Consider the following 6,092-nt stretch of genomic DNA (forward strand, 5'->3'; position numbering starts at 1 on the left):
CAACTGGAAGAGAGAAACTGGTCTATCCTCTTTCATCGGCACAGCCTCCTGGCTGCTGTAAAGATACAAAGAATAGGTCTCTGCTGCTCTATTCCCTCTCCCAGTTTGTTCGGGAGGAATGGACAGTTTCACAACTGCAGAGGATTTTGAACAGCAGGGAAACAGACTGTAGTCTTATTAATTTAATACTGCCACTGCTTCCGGGCAAAACCAAGAGCAGCAGCCTTGGCACTGGAGTTGTTTAGGGAAACAAATAAAAACCATGGCATCGGGTCACATTGAAAGTTTTGCAGCCATAAGGGCTAGAAGCTTATTTTGAATGGAAAGTTTGTTCTGCAAAAAGCGATAGCTTTGTTGTGCACCTCCACCACCACTATCCGCACTTGGTAGCGCGATCGTCTCATTCATTGCTGGCAGACACATTTTTCAAGTTGTGGTCCTTAGTCTGGTGAAGGGAAACTTTCTGCACTTCCGTGTGGCCTTCCTGCACAACTTTGGAGTTCTGTTACCATCTGGTTACATTAGCATCGCCTCAGCAACACTAGCCACTCAGTCCAACCACGCCCTTGTACAATGAATGTTTAATTGCAATCCTACAGAACAGACACGTGTACTAAGCAACAGTGCTGCAATGTCTCTTTATTTAAGTTCACATACAGGACGGCAATGTAAACCCTTGGAGAATGCCACATCACTGTCCCCACCAGTTTGGTTAGTCACAGAAACACTGACAGACAACAAACGTAGTCCCAACTTTAATGACAATAAAAGGCTGAGGCATGATACAACACTTCCAGTTCAAGTGGTGATATTAGAGACTCATGGATACAAGAACAATCCAAGAACAAAGTTACAATTCCTTACATTGCAACTTAGGTTGAAATTGCACCTTTCTAGTTGGCCGTTGCAAGGCTGGTGAGGTTCCCAGTGGGCATCAGAGCTCCGGGATTACCTCTGGCTTCCTTCCCCACCCATTGGCCATTGCCTGCTGCCCTGATCCATCTTCCTCCGATGGGTCTCCATCCTCCTGCTGTTTGGAGTTCATAAGCTTTGAGTCATCCCTGGTAACACTCCCCAGCTTCTCCATCCCCCCGTTGCCCCCCAAAAAGCACCAGAGACCCAAGACATAACTGTGCTGCCCACTGCCTGCTTCTGAGACAATGTCAATAACAACTGTGACTCATGGTCGTCTAGCACCTCTCACCTACTGCACCCTACTTCTCGCCCTAAGAAGGCAGCTACTTGTGGGGTGGAACGTACCAGCTGCTAAGTAGCACACAGCCCTGAGGGCAGAAAGAGGTGGATTCTGTAGTTAGTAGAAGCTGCAGCCGGTGATGGAGGTTAGCACTATGTAGCCCCCCAAGCTGTAATAGGATCTAGTTAAATACCCCTCCCACCTCAACCCGCCTCCCCTCCCTCCATTCCAATCCCTCCTTACAACGCATCTTTGCCACCAACTCTGTGGTGACCCCCCGCCAGAGCAGCCCCCAATATGCAGCACACACCAGGCTAGACTGGAGATCCAGATGGGTACGGTCTGCTACTAGACTGGAAGCATGGCAGGAGAAAGTGCCTTCCTTTGTATTTCAAGGTAGCAAGCACCCTGTCAGCACTCCCACAACGCTCTGGGCTTCATGGGCGGCCTGTGAACCCCTGGCTGGGGGAGGCTAGCCCGCAGTCCCACCCGTTCCACCCGAGGTCCCACCCCACCGCAGCCACTGGCCCCAGCCCCGGAGCATCAGGAGGGCAGGTGGCGCAGCCCCAGCTGTGGCCAGCACTGGCTGGGGGACTGGAGCCGCGCACGCAGAGTGGCGGGAAGCTGGGGGAGCGGGTCAGGGGCAGAGTGTGGACAGGGCCACGTCTGGCTGTTTGGGAAGGCACAGCTTCCCCCACCCTATGGTACCTGCCACCCATGCTGGGCTTCTAGTGACCTCCAAAGACCTAATGACCGCCGGTCCCCAAGGGATAGGGCAAGGGCCTTTTGAGGTGTTTGGGTCTTAGTCATACCCCTCAGAAGCCTGCTGTGCCCCACTGCAGCCTTCTCGAGGGTTGTTCTTGGAGGAAGAGATTGTGAATGGTCCCATAATTAGGGGCTGGCCTAGAATGTGAGCTCTGGATTCAGTTCCCGGCTCAGCTCTCTAGTCCCAGTGTGATCTAGGGCAAGCCAGTTGGGGGAACCGAGGCCCAGGCTATGTACCGGGGTGTTACTGCACTGCCCTACCTCCTGGGGAGGGGCCCGGGACTGAGTGAAGCCTCAGAACACACCTCAGGCAGCTTCAGCCCCCTCAGCCTCCAGCGGTTAAAGCCTGCTGAGGAAGACACTGCTGAGCCTGGCATGCTCGACTGCCCCAATGGGCCTGGACACACCCAGCCCTGGGAGGTGGGGCTGCGGGGCGGGCGGGGTCTTTCAAAGGAACTGGTGAGGAGAGGTGTTGCCCTGGCTCACCTCTTCCCTGAGTGGCTGCACTGGAAAACTGGAGGCAGTGGAAGAATGATCCTTGTGGTTACAACACAACCGGCCGACGCCCCAGTGCCTAATATAGGAGAGGCGGGGTTTGCAAACAGGCCCTATGCACAGCCAGGNTGATGGAGGTTAGCACTATGTAGCCCCCCAAGCTGTAATAGGATCTAGGTAAATACCCCTCCCATCTCAACCCGCCTCCCCTCCCTCCATTCCAATCCCTCCTTACAACGCATCTTTGCCACCAACTCTGTGGTGACCCCCCGCCAGAGCAGCCCCCAATATGCAGCACGCACCAGGCTAGACTGGAGATCCAGATGGGTACGGTCTGCTACTAGACTGGAAGCATGGCAGGAGAAAGTGCCTTCCTTTGTATTTCAAGGGTAGCAAGCACCCTGTCAGCACTCCCACAATGCTCTGGGCTTCATGGGCGGCCTGTGAACCCCTGGCTGGGGGAGGCTAGCCCGCAGTCCCACCCGTTCCACCCGAGGTCCCACCCCACCGCAGCCACTGGCCCCAGCCCCGGAGCATCAGGAGGGCAGGTGGCGCAGCCCCAGCTGTGGCCAGCACTGGCTGGGGGACTGGAGCCGCGCACGCAGAGTGGCGGGAAGCTGGGGGAGCGGGTCAGGGGCAGAGTGTGGACAGGGCCACGTCTGGTTGTTTGGGAAGGCACAGCTTCCCCCACACTATGGTACCTGCCACCCATGCTGGGCTTCTAGTGACCTCCAAAGACCTAATGACCGCCGGTCCCCAAGGGATAGGGCAAGGGCCTTTTGAGGTGTTTGGGTCTTAGTCATACCCCTCAGAAGCCTGCTGTGCCCCACTGCAGCCTTCTCGAGGGTTGTTCTTGGAGGAAGAGATTGTGAATGGTCCCATAATTAGGGGCTGGCCTAGAATGTGAGCTCTGGATTCAGTTCCCGGCTCAGCTCTCTAGTCCCAGTGTGATCTAGGGCAAGCCAGTTGGGGGAACCGAGGCCCAGGCTATGTACCGGGGTGTTATTGCACTGCCCTACCTCCTGGGGAGGGGCCCGGGACTGAGTGAAGCCTCAGAACACACCTCAGGCAGCTTCAGCCCCCTCAGCCTCCAGCGGTTAAAGCCTGCTGAGGAAGACACTGCTGAGCCTGGCATGCTCGACTGCCCCAATGGGCCTGGACACACCCAGCCCTGGGAGGTGGGGCTGCGGGGCGGGTGGGGTCTTTCAAAGGAACTGGTGAGGAGAGGTGTTGCCCTGGCTCACCTCTTCCCTGAGTGGCTGCACTGGAAAACTGGAGGCAGTGGAAGAATGATCCCTTGTGGTTACAACACAACCGGCCGACGCCCCAGTGCCTAATATAGGAGAGGCGGGGTTTGCAAACAGGCCCTATGCACAGCCAAGGGAGCTTCTCTCTCCCCTGCGCGATAGGGGGCCCAGCTGAGAGCTTCATGCCAAGGGACACGGCTCGCATTCGGTGCCAGGTTCCCTGCGCCCTCACATTCCCACGCGAACAATCCGGAGCCAGGGGTCCTGGGAGCAGAGCCCAAGTCACGATGCTCTGCCGCGCTGCCAGCTCTGGGCTTCTAACTGGGCAGTGGTCCCCTAACCCTTGTGCTGGGAGACAGATTTAGCCAACAGGTGAGCGGAATTCAGGTATGACTGTATTAAACTACGAGAGCATTGTTCACTTTGCTCCCTCTCCTCTTGTGCGCCATCCTTTCCTTTTAGGTTAGGGAGCCAGCCGATACGGAGGCCTCTCTTTAGGGTTTTTTGTGTGTTCAGTAGAGCACAAAGTCTCCAGAGAATTGTGCAAGGAAAGCCTGCTTGGGTTTAGCTAGAAGCAGGGCAGTTGCAGCAGCCTGCTGGATACTTTGCCACAGAGAGCAGAGGCCGCCTGCCTCCCGGCTGGTTGAGACACGGGCAAGAACAAGTCAGCCCTGCTCAATTCAGAAAGCTGGGATGTAAGTGTGACGCTGTATGGCATCTGGGGGACACTTCAGGATATTCTGAATACCAGTAGTGTAAAATTGCAATGAGTTATGGCAGATGTGCCGTGTAAGATATCTGCAAAAATGTTATGATTTGCCAGATATGATAATCTTGTTTATATATTTGTATCACCTTTTGTATTAGGAGTTATAGATATGTATGCATGTCTGTATTTTAAACTTGGGCTTTGCTTCTGGGCGACACCCGCAGGCAGTTTGGAATCAGCATGATGGCCCATTAAGGACCATCTGCTACACAACTGACCCATTGAGAGAAGGCAAGGGATACACATGATGACTCAGCACGGCAGGCAGGTGCATGGACAGAACTCTGAGGCTTCCAGGCCATGTACTGAGCAGCTTGTGTTTGGGACAAAGGTAGTATAAGCCGCATGGCAAAAGTCTATAAAAGGCCGCTGCATCTTCTCCATTTTGTCTTCAGTCCTGCTTCTTGTCTTTATTCCTGCTTCTTACCTCTGGAGTAACCGTTCTACAAACGAAGCTCTGAACAAAGGACTGAAAGATCCATCCAAGCTGTGAATGTTTTCCAGAGGGACTTTCAAGCCAGCAAACTCACCAACACTGCTAGGAACCTGATGGACTTTGAAGGCTTTGTATGTGACTGTTTTACCATTTACCATCTCTCTTCTTGGTCTTTCTTTTTTCTTGATAATAAAGCTTTAGTTTTAGACATTAAAGCATTGGCTGGCAGCGTGGCATTTTGGGTAAGATCCAAACCTGTACTGCCCTGGTGACATGGCTGACCCTTTGGGATCAGAAGAACATTTTGTACATGTGAGCAGAGTTTTTTAAATAACTTCTCACTGTACTGGACCTAGGTGCTGATTGGGAGCCAGAGAACTGGAATGCAATAGAGGGAGCTGTGTGATTTATTTTTTGCGTCTTGATAACCAGTAGGTGGGTGGGTGGGGGAGGGGAGGGGAGGGGGATTAGAAGCACAGTTTGTGACTGGTTGGGGAGTTTAACTTTAGTGTTACCCACCAGTCTTGGGAGTATCTGCTCTTCCTTTTGCAGCCCGCCCTGACCTTGGCACTTCCAGTGAGGGCTGCTCCAGTCTTGGCTGTAGACAGTGGATCATGTGATGTATCCTGGGTAGAAGCAGGAGGCATGTAGATAAGTATCGCGGTCAGTAGGTTCATAGGCACCGACTTCTACTGGCGCCGGTGGGTGCTTGACCCCCGCTCTGCCCCCGGCACCGCCCCAACTCCACCCCTGCCCTTCCCCTTCTCATCCCCATTCCCGCCCCTTCCCCAAAGTCCCTGCCCCAACTCTGCCCCCTCCCTGCCCCTATTCCGACTCCTTCCCCAAATCCCGGCCCCACCTCTTCCCCGCCTCCTCCCCTGAGCACACCATGTTCCCACTCCTCCCCCTCCCTCCCGGAGCGTGCTACAGCTGTTTGCCGGTGGCAAGCACTGGGAGATAGGTGGAGGAGCGGGGATGCGGCGTGCTCGAGGGGGGGGGGGGGCGGGGTAGAGGAGCTTGGCTGCCGGTGGGTGCAGAGCACCCACTAATTTTTCCCCATGGGTGCGCCAGCCCCGGAGCACCCACAGAGTCAGCACCTATGAGTCGGTTTCCGGTATAGGGTGGTGTTTATGTGACCATCACTTATTTGCACTGTAGTGTCCAGGAAGTGGATCTCGTGTGTGG

At 54.7% G+C, this 6,092-nt stretch overlaps 1 long non-coding RNA gene across 1 annotated transcript; it reads left to right on the forward strand.

The window, feature by feature from the left end:
* Positions 1-4,271: 4,271 nt before the first annotated feature.
* On the forward strand, positions 4,272-5,122 carry LOC117870637. Its single transcript, XR_004644012.1, has 2 exons — positions 4,272-4,397; positions 4,636-5,122. It is a non-coding gene; the product is annotated as an uncharacterized LOC117870637 (long non-coding RNA).
* Positions 5,123-6,092: the final 970 nt, after the last annotated feature.

Source organism: Trachemys scripta, unplaced genomic scaffold (assembly GCF_013100865.1).
Source record: "Trachemys scripta elegans isolate TJP31775 unplaced genomic scaffold, CAS_Tse_1.0 scaffold_78, whole genome shotgun sequence".
In the NCBI taxonomy this organism is placed as follows: Eukaryota; Metazoa; Chordata; order Testudines; family Emydidae; genus Trachemys; species Trachemys scripta.